The 15,307-nt window shown below is 34.2% G+C and overlaps 1 non-coding gene across 1 annotated transcript; it reads right to left on the bottom strand.

Moving 5' to 3' along the window:
• Positions 1-12,775: 12,775 nt before the first annotated feature.
• On the bottom strand, positions 12,776-12,881 carry LOC121215194 (small nucleolar RNA R71). Its single transcript, XR_005910923.1, has one exon. It is a non-coding gene; the product is annotated as a small nucleolar RNA R71 (small nucleolar RNA).
• Between the last annotated feature and the right edge of the window lie 2,426 nt (positions 12,882-15,307).

Raw genomic sequence — 15,307 nt, forward strand, 5'->3', positions numbered from 1 at the left:
AGAGTAAGAATATAAAGTGCACTAAAGAAAGGAAGATTTAGCAAATTCTAAGATAAGTATTGGGCACAGTCTACCCCACCTGAAGTTAATTGGTTCATGATGGAATGTGCAAGTATACAAATTCGTATAAAGTAATAAGTAAGTAAAAAGAGTATCGTCTCCACAGGGACTGCATCTATTAGTCAACAATTGTAGAATTAATAATTCACAAATTGGTTAAGAAAATAAAATAAAATATTTGAAGGTGATGGATGTCTTCATTAAATTAACAACTAATATACAAATGAGATGAAATAAAATGCAATAAATGTTTAGTAGTAATTCATAAGATTTAACAACAATAACATGAATAAGCTAGAACAATTACAACTCTTAATTTAATTCATTCATTATCATGTTTAACAATTTTCCAAAAAAATTCCATGGCAACTCGATTATTTATGAAATTGGAATCTAAAATCATAACCTTTTTCAAGATCTTAGATTTGTCACTTAGCAATATGTGCATATGTAACCTCTCAAACCCGGCCTAGACGTTATGGTCGAATCGGGAAGGCCATATTGGACACTTTAGTGTCGAACCTACCCTAACAATAGTTAAAAACCTTCAAGTACTCTTTTTTATAAAATCGTGGTTTATATTGCCAGCTTTGGAAAACATCCATTTACTTAGTCCAACCATGCTTATGTCAAATTAACAAATTAGGTGAGTTTTTGTAAAACCATATTGACGGCGTTGCCTTTGAAAAATCATTTTGTTATCTCCTTAGTAGTGGAAATTTACCATTACTAGTCAAATTATTAATTTAGCCATATATCATGCATAGTCCATTTCAACATATTTTTAAAAACCGTGTATCGATACCAAATATGCGTGTCATTTATGCAAGAAAAACCCTAAAATCTCGAACAGTCTCAAACTACAGTTTAAAGAAACTTTACAATCAAAAACCAACTAATAATAAAATAACCAAAAAAATATAATTAAATTAAAATAATATGACGAATTAAAGTCTGAAGTCCGCCATACGTCCGCATGCCAATTCCGATCCTAAGTTCAATCATTACATGATAAGTTGAGATAATGGGGTGAGCTTAACAAGCTCAGTGTGAGACTAAACAAGTATTACGCATTCATACAGGCAATTTCATAGAGGTACCAATAACACAATCAAACATTATCAATAATAATTTTGAAATGCACATGATTGTGAAAAATGCACATGTGAGATCCTACCCATACCATCCGCTACACACCACAAGTTCCCTAAAACCCGTCTACCATACTCCAACATATGTGAGCAATGCTCGATGTGGTAAAACCACCAATAATCAACAATGTAGCGAAACTGCCAAATAAATAATGCGATATAATCACCAATCCCCTCGATACTCCAAATGCAGTGCACTAACTACAAATATATGCGGACTTAATATGTTGCCAGTACTTTACAGAACTCCTTTATCAACCACAAAATCCCATCCCAATGCACATGCAATATGTCATAAAAATTCATACTTAATCATATTTCAATACTTTTCACATTTATTCGACATGTTCAACATGTCTTCAATAAACACATACTTTCACAAAAAGGAAGCAGTGTTTCAATTTTCAAATTACCATCAACATGGTATCTATCTATATCGTTCAATTCACATATTTTACGTATTTCATTGTGCACCGATAGCAAACTCACATATATTTCATGCATGCACAAACCTAATATCTCAAAATTTCATACCATTCAATCAAAAATTCTCATATCACATAATATAATTATGCATAACAATCTCAATTACATACTCATACAGTCAAACTAGCAATTTTGCCAACACGTCAGTCTTTTAAGGCTCGAAATGTACCTAGTTCGGCCACTCGCAAAACTAATATTTTTGCTACTATGCCAAACCAATCAGCAAGCTAATTTATCAAATATAACATGACATTTATCATTATCAAACAAATTTTACAAGTTTAGGACCCACACCTTATTTTCCGCTTTCTCGCAGAACCCTAGTGAATCTTCCAGTTTTCCTTAATAAACCTTTATATGATCCTAAACCAAAATTCAGTATAAATTCAATCAATTTGCCACTTAACCAACTCCCAATTACCCACTTATGGGTTCAAACCATTTCTTGAATTAATAACTATTTTATGAATTAAACTAGTTTGATTCCTTACCTTGTATCGATGCGAACCGTACGTACGATCGTCCTTCGGCTTTATGGTTGATTTGAGGCATTTGGGTCAGAACCTAATTCCATAATGTAATAGAAAATCAGTAGCTAATAATTATTCAATTCCTTCATTTAATAAATCCATAACATTTACCCTGCAACAATGTCGGAACAACAATTAATTTTACACTTAACTCCACTTACGCTTCCCGATTTGTGAGTTTCGAATGCCCAAATGATCAAGAATCCCTAATTGACATGGGTTTAATAGCTAATTAAGAGGGTTCAAGAAATTAAACTACAGCTAGAATTAATTGGGCAAGATTCAAGAAACAAAGCAACTCCTTATTCTACACATATGCGTACGAACCACCACCAATGGTGGCTAAAATTGGGGCTAAATTTTAAAATGGTTTGAGACCTTATTAAAATCTGGAAAAAATAACTTTAAAAAAATTTAAAATCCCTTAAATTCCATATTTTGAAATTTAGGTTTTTAATGGACAAGATTAATTAAGAAATTGAAGAGAAAAGAGACCTTACACAAGTTAGTCAAGAGAAACGACAATGGCACTTTCTAGGTGATGTTTGGGATCGATCTTGGAGTTCAAAATTTTAGATTTAGGGCTGATTTAATTAAGGAAAAATTTCAGCAATATAGTAAATGAGATGGTGCAAAATCTTGATGCAAAAAGAAGAATAAGAAGATGGTAAAATGGGATGTGTAGGCAACGACGACAATGGAGGAAAAAGGGAAAAAGAAATAAAATAAAAATGAAGAGAGAGAGGGAGAGGGGGTTAGGGACGGCTAAGGTAGAAGAAAAATGATTAAAAAGCTGATTATTTTGATAAAAAATTTATTTATACCTAGGTTTACTAGGCTTGGATGCCAACATATAAAAGAAACAAGGGAATTTGCAAAAAAATAATTTATTTTGTAAGAGTTGAGACTTGAACTTGGGACCTCCAACTGACTTTCAAGCTTTCACATTTAATGACTAACCATTGGGTCAATTCCCTATTTTTGATATATTTTTAATATTTATGGAGCTAAATTGGGATGTTATAGCTTTACCCTCCCTAAAGAAATTTTGTCCTCGAAATTACTTGCTTCGAAGAGATGATGATACTGAAGCCGAATTGAGTCCAACGGCTCCCAAGTAGCCCCTTCAATGGCATGATTTCTCCACAGTACTTTAACTAATGGAATTTTCTTTCGTCTTAGAACTTTGGTTTCACGTGATAATATTGAAACTGATTCCTCCTTAAATGATAAATCTGGTCTAACCTCAATCTCCTCAACTGGAATAATATGTGAGGGAACAGATCGATACCGTCTCAACATCGAGACATGAAACACAGTGTGAATACGATCTAACTTAGGTGGCAACTCAAGTTGGTAAGCCATAGGACCAACCTTTTTAAGCACTCGATAGGGACTAATGAATCTAGGGATTAGCTTGCCCTTTCAACCAAATCTCAAAACTTTCTTCCATGGAGAGACTTTAAGGAAAACGAAATCCCGCACATTGAACTCAATGTCCTTGTGCTTCAATTCAGCACATGACTTCTGTCTATCAGAAGCTACTTTCAATCTTTCTTGAATTAATCTAATTTTATCCTCGATTTTCGTAACCAATTCTAGACCAATCAACTTCCTTTTGCCCACTTCAGTCCAACATAAAGGCAAGCGGCACTTACGACCCTAAAAAACTTCATAAGGTGCCATTTGGATACTTGACTGAAAACTGTTATTATAGGAAAATTCTGCCATCGGTAAATGCTCCTCCCAACTAACTTGGGAGTTGATTACACAAATCTTGAACATTTCTTCCAATATCTAAATGACCCTTTCCGACTGACCATCAGATTATGGATGGAAAGTCGTGCTGAAATCCAATCGAGTACTTAAAGCCTCGTGCAACTTCTTCTAGAATCGAGACGTGAATCTAGGATCTCGATCTGAAATAATTGACATTGGAATACCATGCAATCTCACTGTCTTAGAAACATAAAGCTTAGCTAACTTCTGGAAAGAATAATCAGTACGAACAAGAACAAAATGGGCAGACTTAGTCAATCTATCAACCACAACCCAAATCGAATCTTTCTTAGTAGGCATTAAGGGCAACCTACTAACAAAGTCCATTGTCACTAACTTTCACTCCCACTATAGAATTCAAATTGGAGGAGCAACCCTGATGGAAATTAATGTTTAGCTTTAACCTGTTGGCAAGTCAAACATTTAAATACAAATTCGATCACTTCACATTTAATACCGAGCCACCAATACACTTCCTTCAAATCACGATACATCTTAGTACTACCAGGATGCATAACATAAGGGTTGCTATGTGCTTCTTGAAGTATGGATTGCCTCAAATTCTGATAATTAGGCACACAATATCTCCCTTTAAAGCACAAAATTCCATCAGAATTAATCCCAAAGTCCTCAGTCGAACCATCCTCAACCTATTTAAACCGAGGTGTTAGAGTTTCATCCACTCTGTTTATCCTTGATTTCCTGAACCCACGTAGGCTTTACTTGCAATTCAGCTAAGATACCCCCTCATTAAAAAGACTCAAGCGAGCGAACATAGCCCTCAAATCAGACATTAACTTTCTACTCAAGGCATCAGCCACGACATTGGCTTTTCTAGGGTGATACTCGACCATGCAGTCATAGTCCTTTAACAACTCAATCCACCTACGCTACCTTAAATTAAGTTCCTTTTGGGTGAGGAGATATTTGAGACTTATGATCGGTGTAAATAATACACTTCTCACCATACAAGTAGTGTTTCCAAATTTTGAGAGCAAAAACAACAGCTACCAACTCCAAATCATGAGTGGGGTAATTACATTCATGTGGCCTAAGTTGTCTTGAGGCATATGCTACAACTTTACCATCTTGCATTTGAACACAACCAAGCCCAACATGCGAAACATCACTATACACAACATATTCCTTACCAGATTCCGGTTGAATTAAGACGGGAGCTTCTATCAACACAGACTTCAACTTTTCAAAACTGGCTTGCTGTTCATCTCCCTATTTAAAAGAAGTATTCTTCCTCAACAGCTTAGTTAATGGGGCTGCTATCAAGGAAAAAACCTAGAAAAACCTTCAATAATACCTAGCAAGACCCAGAAAACTCTAAATTTCTGAAACATTCTTTGGTTGCTTCCAATCTAGGATAGCTCCAACCTTCATGGGATTTACGCGAATACCATCAGCTGATACCACGTGACCCAAAAACATCACTTTTTTCAACCAAAATTTACACTTACTAAGTTTGGCAAAAGGTTATTTTTCACGGAGTATCTGTAAAACCACTTTTAAATGCTTATCATGCTCAATTTCTAACTTGGAGTATACAAGGATGTCATTAATGAAAACCATGATGAACTGATCAAGGAAAGGTTGGAAGGCATGATTCATAAGATCCATGAAGTTTGCTGGTGCATTAGTCAACCCAAAAGGCAAGAAAAGGAACTTGTAATGTCCATAATGAGTCCTAAATTTTTTTGGGAATATCATATTCTTTCACTTTGAGTTGGTAATACCCAAATCCTAAGTCAATTTTGGAAAAGATAGTTGCACCTCTGAACTGATCGAATAGGTCATCAATCCTTGGTAGAGAATACTTATTCTTGACAGTTAATTTATTCAGTTGCCGATAATTAATACACAACCGTAAGGTTCCATCTTTCTTCCTCATAAATAAAATCGGTGCACCCCATGGCGAAACACTAGGTCTAATAAAACCCCTATCCAACAGTTCTTGCAACTGTACCTCCAATTCCTTAAGCTCTTTCGGTGCCATGTAGTAGGGAACGATAGACACTAGTGTCGTTCCTGACAACAACTTAATTCCGAATTCCATTTCCCTTTCCAAAGGTAACCCTGGCAGTTCATCAAGAAATACATTGAGTAATTCCCTCACTGTCTGAATACCTTCAACTATAGGGTCAACGAAGCTTGTATCTCGAACGTAAGCCAAAAATGTTTCGCACCCTTTTCGCACCATCTTTTCTGCTACTATAGCAGAGATTACTTTGGACAGATAATTTCGATATTCCTCTATCATAATAACTTCTTTCCCAGATTCAGTCGCCAAAGTCAACCTCTTCAATGCACAATGTAATTGAACTTGATGCTTAACCAACCAGTCCATCCCCAAAATCAAATCGAATTCATTGAAAGGAAGTTCTATCAAATCGACAAGGAATACCTCTCCTTGAACCTCTAAATGACATATTTTATAAAATTTATTCACAAGTGTAGAGGATCCTAAAGGACTAACTACAGTTACAATATTTTTCAGTTTCCTCTACCCCAATCCCCAACTTGACAGCCACATTACATGCAACATACAAAATGGTTAGATCCTATGTCAATCAAAGTAAAAATAGGGTATCGAGTAAATAGTGAAGGTACCTACTATGACGTCAACCACATCTCTATCCTCTTGGTGCTTAGCTGCATAAACCAAGGTAGGTTGTCTCGCCTCAACTCAATTCGCACCTTGAGCTGGTGCTCTCTGGCCTTGATTACCATTCCCATTTCAATTCTGATTATGACCCCTCTGAGCACCCTGATTACCTCTTTAATTTTGACCCCTAGTTGGGCCTTAATTTTGACTTGAAGCTTGCACTTGATACTAACGACGAGGACAATCCCTAATCTTATGCTCCATCGAACCACATACCAAACAAGCACCCATTCTCCTCCAACATTCGTCTGGATGACACCTCTGACAATTTTGTCAAACCTGAATCTACCCTTCTCTAGGGTCCATTACTTTCCTATTCTATGGTGGCCTAGCTTCCCTGGCCCGCTTAACAGGTCAAATATTTGGGCCAGTAGGGCCCATTTCTCTTTTGGGCTGATCCCTCTATTTCCTTTTCCTCTTGCGCTCCACGCATTTAATCTCCTTAATAATCTTGGTCTTCTCAACTAAAGCCTCAAACACACGCTCTTAGCGTAGAGCTACCTGAACCTTAAGGTCATACCTTAGACCTTCTTGAAAACGAAAACACTTTTCCTACTCAGATGCCACCATACTAGGCGCATAGCGGCTTAACCTTAGAAACTCCAACCATTGGGCCTCCACATAGCAAGGGCCCATATACTTACCCTGAAAGGCCTCTTGAAAATAAGCCCAATCATTATATTCTTTTAGCGTTCCTCTAACCACTAGTTTTCACCATCGATATCCTTATCTTTCAACAGAGACACGACACCCTTAAGTTTCTGCTCAAGAGTGCATTCCAAATCCTCCAAATTTCGTTCAGTGGTTTCCATCCAGTATTTAGCCAAAGTAGGGGTAGTTCTAGCAATACCCCTAAACAATTTTGCCCCACTAAAGCGGAGCCTTTCAGCAATCATCACACGACTAACATCTCCTATAAATCAATCAAAGAAATCTCACTCGAAGAGATCGCTTCATACTCCGCCGTTTTATCCTTTAGTTTCTCTTAATAAATCAATCAAAGAGTTAGAAACAAAATATATAATCAAAACAATTGCAACATAACTTAACATAATTTACATTACAAACAATGAATTAAACCATTATAATTACACATGATAAATATTTAAAATAATTTAAATTTTATTAAGTAAATATACCATAATTTCTACAGCTTTAGTAGTCAAAGGAGATCCATCTTTCTTTCTATGTGTAATGTCAAAAAGTCGAAGGCGTCTAACTTTTTAACTAGAAGACAGTTCTACAATATAGTAGGAAAAATATTATTTAGTAGAAAGTAATTAATATTTGACACAATTAATAAATTCAAAATACCTCATTATCAGCTACACAAGCAAAAACTTTTTCGACCTAGTTGTATGCGTGAATTTTTGTTTTTGCTTACTTGTAGTTCCAACTCGCTCACGATCCTGCATTATGAAATTATTATTACATATATAGTAAATACTATAAACCGAAATAATTATGAGAGTTTGGAAGTATGTAATACCTCTCTTTTCTTTGAATTCCAAAATCTAATTGCATCTTCCTATTGGTACTTCAGCATTTCCGGCGGGACAGTTCACAATTTCTCTTCGAGGCTTATATTTTTCTGAAAATATTTCTTCTTTAAAGCACTTTTATAGTCTCTCCATTTTTTTTTCCTAATTCCTTCTTCACATAATTATCCGAGACCTCTAAAGAAAATCTCTCCTGCAAATAACACAAGTTTAGAAAGTAAATATAAATGAAACTTAAACCGAAGTATTATAAATTACATTCACGCTATTACCTTCATATTATCAAGAGCTTATTTTTGTTACTATCAGGCATATGATGCCATGACTCGTAGTTGATAGACAACAGATTGGCATTTCATGCTATAATGCCCAAGTATCCTATTAAAATTATAGCTTCTGATCCAATAGGGTGACCTTGACTGTTTCTAGCTACTTTGACATGCTCGATAGAATTTAACTCATATAAATATTTTAATAGCGTACGTCATCGAGTTTTGCGCCTCCTACCACTTTCAGTTAAAAATGGTATATTATAATATAATAATTTGAAACAAAAATCAATAATAAAAGTCAACATGCATGTAAATTAAAGTTAACATTACTTTGAATTTTTGTAGGTTCGTCAGCTGTATTCGGAACATTCGAAGATCCAATAGCAGTCTGTTGTTCACTATTTGTTTCTTCCGAATTTGTAGGATTTTGAATAATACTTAGATCTCTCAATCTTCTTCTAGGCATTTTATCTACAATACACATAAAATAGTTGAAATATTTAACAAGATCAAGATTTAAATTATAATATTACATATAATTAAAAAATTATAAAATCTTACTACATCATGATTCGTAAATATCTTTATCCACATCCTGGCGAACCCATTGAAATTGTGTACTAGTACTAGGGATAGTTTCATTTAAGTTTTGTTCTGGAGAAGGCAAAGTTTCTGATCTTTCATTGATGCCATCTCTACTTCCATTGCCCATGTCAAACAAGTCTCTAAGGGTGTTATAGAGTACAACGTACCAACCTTCATCAGTTGGATCTTTCAAGTAAAAACTTGTTTGACTTGAGAAGAAAATACATACGGCTCGTCTATCAATTGTTGTCTAGTGTGAATTAATCGAGAGAAGTTCACCATTGTAAAACCAAATTGATCTTTTTTAATTCCGCAAGCAGTATTAACATCAACCTAATCACATCGAAATTATTTTTGAGCTTCCATAAGCTCGATTTAAGCCCGATCTTGTATGCAAAGCATGAATTGTATGATTGTTTGAGAATTAAAGATTGTTTTGATAATTTTTTATGTGAAATCACATGTTACTGTTATGTTATTTACTGTATCATCCCATAATCTGATTCCAACGACGGAGACGAGTTAGAAGGTGTTTCAAGGTTGTCTTCCCTTGCTATGTAGATTGGCCTTCGAGCTTGTCTCTTATACTGGGTATTAATTATATTTGTTATATGGTCTTTAAACCAACTCATATAATTTTATCGAACGACCAATAATTATTTTTATATTCCCAAAAATATTATTTATTTATTAAAATAAGTTAAATAAATTTTCTAATTAAATTATTTTTCTTAACCCAATTCTAGTTTTGCTAAAGTCATGACGAGACCATAATAGAATCTTTGAGTAAATGAATTTAATTAGCTTATTCACTAAAATTGTAATGAATAATTAATTTAATTTCAACATCAAACATCAATTATTTAATTATAAACAATTAAATAATAATTCAAAGAAATTAATTTAATCTTTAAATCATCTCTTGCATACAGAAAGAAAACACATTCACTACAAATAATGATACATGCGATCAATTTCTCTAATTCGTCATTTTCATTCATCATGTCAATTCAATTGCAAACTGTTTAGTGTCGTACTAATCTAGTGGAAGGACCATTTTGACATATATAATTAGGGTAACTAATTTATAATTGTGTTTCAATTTTTTTATTAATTACAACATTATTTAGTCATTGAGTCATATAAACTCCAAAAATATATATTAGCACTATTTTATTTATAAATTATGCTAATTTTTAGTAAAAATATAAAACTTTCTGTGATTTTATACTTAATTTCATGACATTTTATTATTTCCATGGAAATGTGTTAAATATATGAATATTATGTTAAATGCATGTTATTTTGTTATTTTTTGGGATAAGGGAAAGGATGACAAAATTTTGGTTTTATTTGGGTCTTAGACAAGTACAGGTTGAAAGGATGATAAATGCAATCACATGGACTTCAATTGGTGATAATTCAAAATGGATTCCAAGAAGGCTCAAAACCAATTCCATTTACCCAATTTTACGAGAAAATAAGTTAGCAAAAGTTACTGCTAAAATTAGCACTTCCTAACCACTCATTCAAACTTCCACAGATAAAAGATTTGAACCAATATTTGCCAAAATAAAATCAACACAATATCTTCCTTGAAAAGAAAAACCTTCAACCATCCATCAACTACTATAAATAGCAGTAAAAAATCATCACAATTTGACCACATGTTGGTCGGCTACACAAGGAGAGAACAAAGCAAACTTCCTTGCTAAAAATAACATGGAAGACTCATTCTTCCTCACACCAAGGCATGACAACCACTAGGAGAGAGAATCAAGGTAACTTCCTTGCTAAATTTAGCAAGGAAGACTCACACTGCTACCATACAAGGGACGACATGATCATGAGAGATTATGGGAGATTTAATTTGATATTTTTGGCATGGGTTCAAATGGATATAAAATGAGGCCTTTATTCATCATTCAAGGCATCAAAATCCTATCATCTTTTACACATTTTCACACCATTTTCTCACATCAGTTTTTAGAGAAAAATTCCTTTGAGTGTTCATGCCTTTCTCATGGCTTCCTAACATTCAAATTCCACAAAGTAAGGCAATCACTTGCCGAAATGATAACAACTAGGAGGGTGACTTGAAGACGTCTAGATTATTTGAACATAAAGTTGAGGAAGAAAGCCACCAAGAGAAGTTGCAAAGAGCATCCACAGATAGCCCCCTGCATTCAGTTGTTTACTTTTCGCATTGTGAAATGGTCATGGATATCCCCCATCAACTACTCTTTCTTATCTTTTTCTTTACTGTTAATTATTGTTTTCTATGTTAGGAGACAATATTGCATCTCATCTTTATGTTTTCAATTTAATATGACATGACTTAATTTTGTTTATTCAAAATGGATATAAATATTGATTTGAATTAATTGGTATTTGTTTTTTGAATATTATGTGCAAATGATTATTTCATTCATTTAGATTTAATTCATGATTATACTTGTGAATGAATGACCAACATTTGTAGGTTACTGAATTAACTATTTAATCTGGGAAGAGGTAATAGTTAATAGACAAAAGACTCAAATGGTGCATATCATGTTGATTTTAGAAGATAATTGTTGTATGCATAAACTGTGTAAATTCTCGTGAGGGTGATTTTTAGGTTAGTTTTTTAACATAGGGATATGCTAATTAACTTAGGAACATAATAGGACTTTGGGAGAAGATTATGCCTTAATTAAAATGGGTGTAATGAATTTTCATATTACCACGAACCTTTCATGATATTCTTTTTATGAATGCCAATAAATTCTTGTTAAAGTGAAATATTTATTTTAGTTTATTCATGTTGTGTTATATTATTCTGTGTGTTAACTCTTGTTGTGATTATTTTTTGCAAGGTAAGTTGTTTTATTTTGAGGGTATTTGACAACTAATTACATCATTAACTTAGAATTTGATTTTCAACAATTAAATCTTCTCTTTATTTTATTATTAACCAAATTGATTAAAATTAACTTTGCAAATAATTCACACAACAATCCATGTGGAGACGATACTCTTTTACTCACTATTTATTACTCGTACGACCATGGACACTTGCACGTAGTCACGTGACAACAAGTTTTTGGCGTCATTGTCGGGGACTCTATTTATCATTATTTGTGAAGGTATTTATTTTTTAGTTTTGTTTTTATTATTATTTTAACTGGTTTATTTTTCGTGATTTTTCAGGGTTTATGAACATAGACTGAATTATCGATCTATTGTCGTTGACCTAGAAATTGAATGTACTTTGAGGCAAAAAAGAAGGGAACAATTAGCCTAAAGACAATTTGAAGAGATGAATTAAAACGCGAGAGAAGACGCAACCTATAATAATCGGAATCCAATCCTTATTGCTGATGACAGAGATTGAGCGATTAGGAAATATGATGTGCCTTTGTTTAGTGAAGTCAATTCAGGGATTGTAAGATCCGAGATTGAGGCCCCTCAGTTTGAGTTAAAGCCAGTGATGTTCCAAATGTTGCAAAAAATGGGACAGTTCAGTGTGATGCCTGCTGAAGATCCACATTTGCATTTCCTCTTTTTTATGGAAGTAAACGACTCTTTCAAGTTACCAGGAGTATCTAAAGATGCCTTAAGATTGAAGCTTTTCCCATATTCATTGCGAGATCTCACATGAGCATGGTTGAATTCCTTACCGCCTCATTCTATTTTCACATGGCAAGAACTGGCGAAACATTTACTGATGAAGTATTTTCCACCAAGTAAGAATGCTAAACTCATAAATGAATTTACTACGTTTTAGCAATCCGATATGAGTCCTTGTATGAGGTATGGGAACGATTTAAGGAGTTATTATAAAAATGCTCTCATCATGGAATTCCTCATTACTTTCAACTAGAGACTTTCTACAATGGTTTCAATGCTCACATGAGAATGGTGGTAGACACTTCAGCTAACAGAGCTCTTCTTTTAAAATCTACAATGAGGCGTATGAGATTCTTAAAATATTTCGAGTAACAACTACCAGTGGCCTGCTCATTGAGCAGCTACAAGAAGAAATGTGGCAAGAGTTCATGAAGTTGATGCTCTTACATCTTTAGCAGCTCAAGTATCTACTATGACTTCCATGCTTAAAATTTTTTCTATTAATGGTCGCAACACTAACATGAAAGGTCAACAACCAAGCCAGTTCGAGAACATCGTATGTGTTTACTGTGGTGATGGTCATGCATTCGAATAATTCTATCCAATCCTGAATCTATTTATTATGTAGGAAACCAACATCAAAATAGGAATGGCCTAGGTCCATAATCAAATCATTATAATCCTTCATGGCGAAATCATCCCAATTTCTCCTATAGTAATTAAGGTACTAGTTCAGGTAATTCCTTTATGCATTCTCGTTCAAACCATTTGTCAGGTTTTTCTCAACAGATGCAGAAACCTAAGTCAACTGAGTCTTCAAATAGTTTGGAGAACCTACTGAAAGCATATATGGCTAGAAATTATGTGACTTTAAGGAATCTGGAGAACCAGATGGGACAGTTAGCTAATGCGCTAAGAAATATACCTCAAGGTGCTTTGTCGAGTGATACGTGGAATCTCAGAAGCACAGGAAAAGAATAGTGTAAAACTATTACTTTAAAGTGTGGATAGGTGTTGGAACCAGTAGTTGTTGAATCCAAAGATAAGCTTGTTGTTGTCCATAATAAAAAACAATTTCAACTAGAAGTTGAATCTCCCACAGTGCAAAATCTTATTCCTGTGATCCCTATTGAAGCACAACCGTAGCAAAATAGTCCTAAAGAATCAACACCTAAGGTAGATGCAGAACCAACACTTTCTCTAAAAAGCTTTCTGATTAAGGTAAAACCTCCACCAACTCCTTTTCCGTAGAGATTCCAGAAGCAACAAAAAAAGGTACATTTTATGAAATTCTTAAATGTACTTAAGAAATTTTATATCATCATTCTGTTGGTAGAGGCTTCGGAACAGATGCCGAATTATGTGAAATTCATGAAAGATATCCTCTCTAAGAAGAGACAAGTGGGAGAATTTGAGACAGTGGCTCTAACTAAGGAGTGTAGTACATCCTTACAAAATAAGTTCACACCAAAGGTGAAAGACCCTGGAAGCTTTACCATACCGTGTAACATCATAATTCCTATTATGGTATGGATCTATGTGATTTGGGAGCGAGCATAAATCTAATGCACATGTCTTTGTTTAGTCAATTGGGAATTTGTGAAGTTAGACCAACAATAGTTACACTACAACTAGCAAATCAATCAATAGCACTTCTTGAAGGAAAGATTGAAGATATTTTGGTATGTGTTGATAAATTTAATTTTCCTACTGGCTTTCTTATTTTAGATTTTGAAGCAGATAAAAAATTCCTTACCATTTTTGGAAGACCTTTTTTAGCAACCGAAAGAACTTTATTGATATTTAGAAAGAAGGACTTACCATGCGAGTCCAAGATTATAAGGTAACTTTTAGTGTTTTCAAAGCTATGAGATACCCTGATGCAGGAGAAGAATGTTCTGCTATGGATGAGACAATTAGGACAACTCTTAGCACCAGAGATGCTAAGTAACGATGAGAATGAAGGAGATCAAGCTGAATTAGAAGCCAAATTACAGGGATTCAGTTTGCAACCCCATTTCGAGTCTTTGGAGTTGAAATCCTATGAGTATAAATAGTTGAAAGCTTCAACTAAAGTTCTGCCCAAGTTAGAGTTAAAGGTACTACCTTCTCACCTTAAATATGTTTTTTTGGGTACCTCTTCTACTTTACCTATGATTATCTTACCTAAATTAATTGAAAATCAAGTAGAGAAGTTGATTAGTGTCTTGAAGAAATTCAAGAAGGCAACCGATTAGATGATAGCTAATATTAAAGGTATTAGCCCATCTTTTTGTATTCACAAAATCATCTTAGAAGATGGTGAAAAGGACACTATTGATGGCCAAAGAAGGTTGAACCTCATCATGAAAGAGGTAGTCAAAAAGGAGATCATCAAGTGGTTAGATGTGGGAATCATTTGTCCTATTTGAGATACCTTTTGGGTGAGTCCAGTCTAGTGTGTGCTAAAGAACAGTGACATCTCAGTTGGAAAAAATGAAAATAATGAGTTGATTCCATCCAGAACAGTTACAGGTTAGAGAATTTGTATTGATTACCGTAAGTTGAATAAGGCAACTTCGAAATATCATTTCCTATTGCCATTTTTAGATTAAATTCTAGACAGACTTGCAAGGCACAATTACTATTGTTTCATCTATGGATATTCAGGGTATAATTA

Source organism: Gossypium hirsutum, chromosome D02, assembly GCF_007990345.1.
Source record: "Gossypium hirsutum isolate 1008001.06 chromosome D02, Gossypium_hirsutum_v2.1, whole genome shotgun sequence".
Classification (NCBI taxonomy): Eukaryota; Viridiplantae; Streptophyta; class Magnoliopsida; order Malvales; family Malvaceae; genus Gossypium; species Gossypium hirsutum.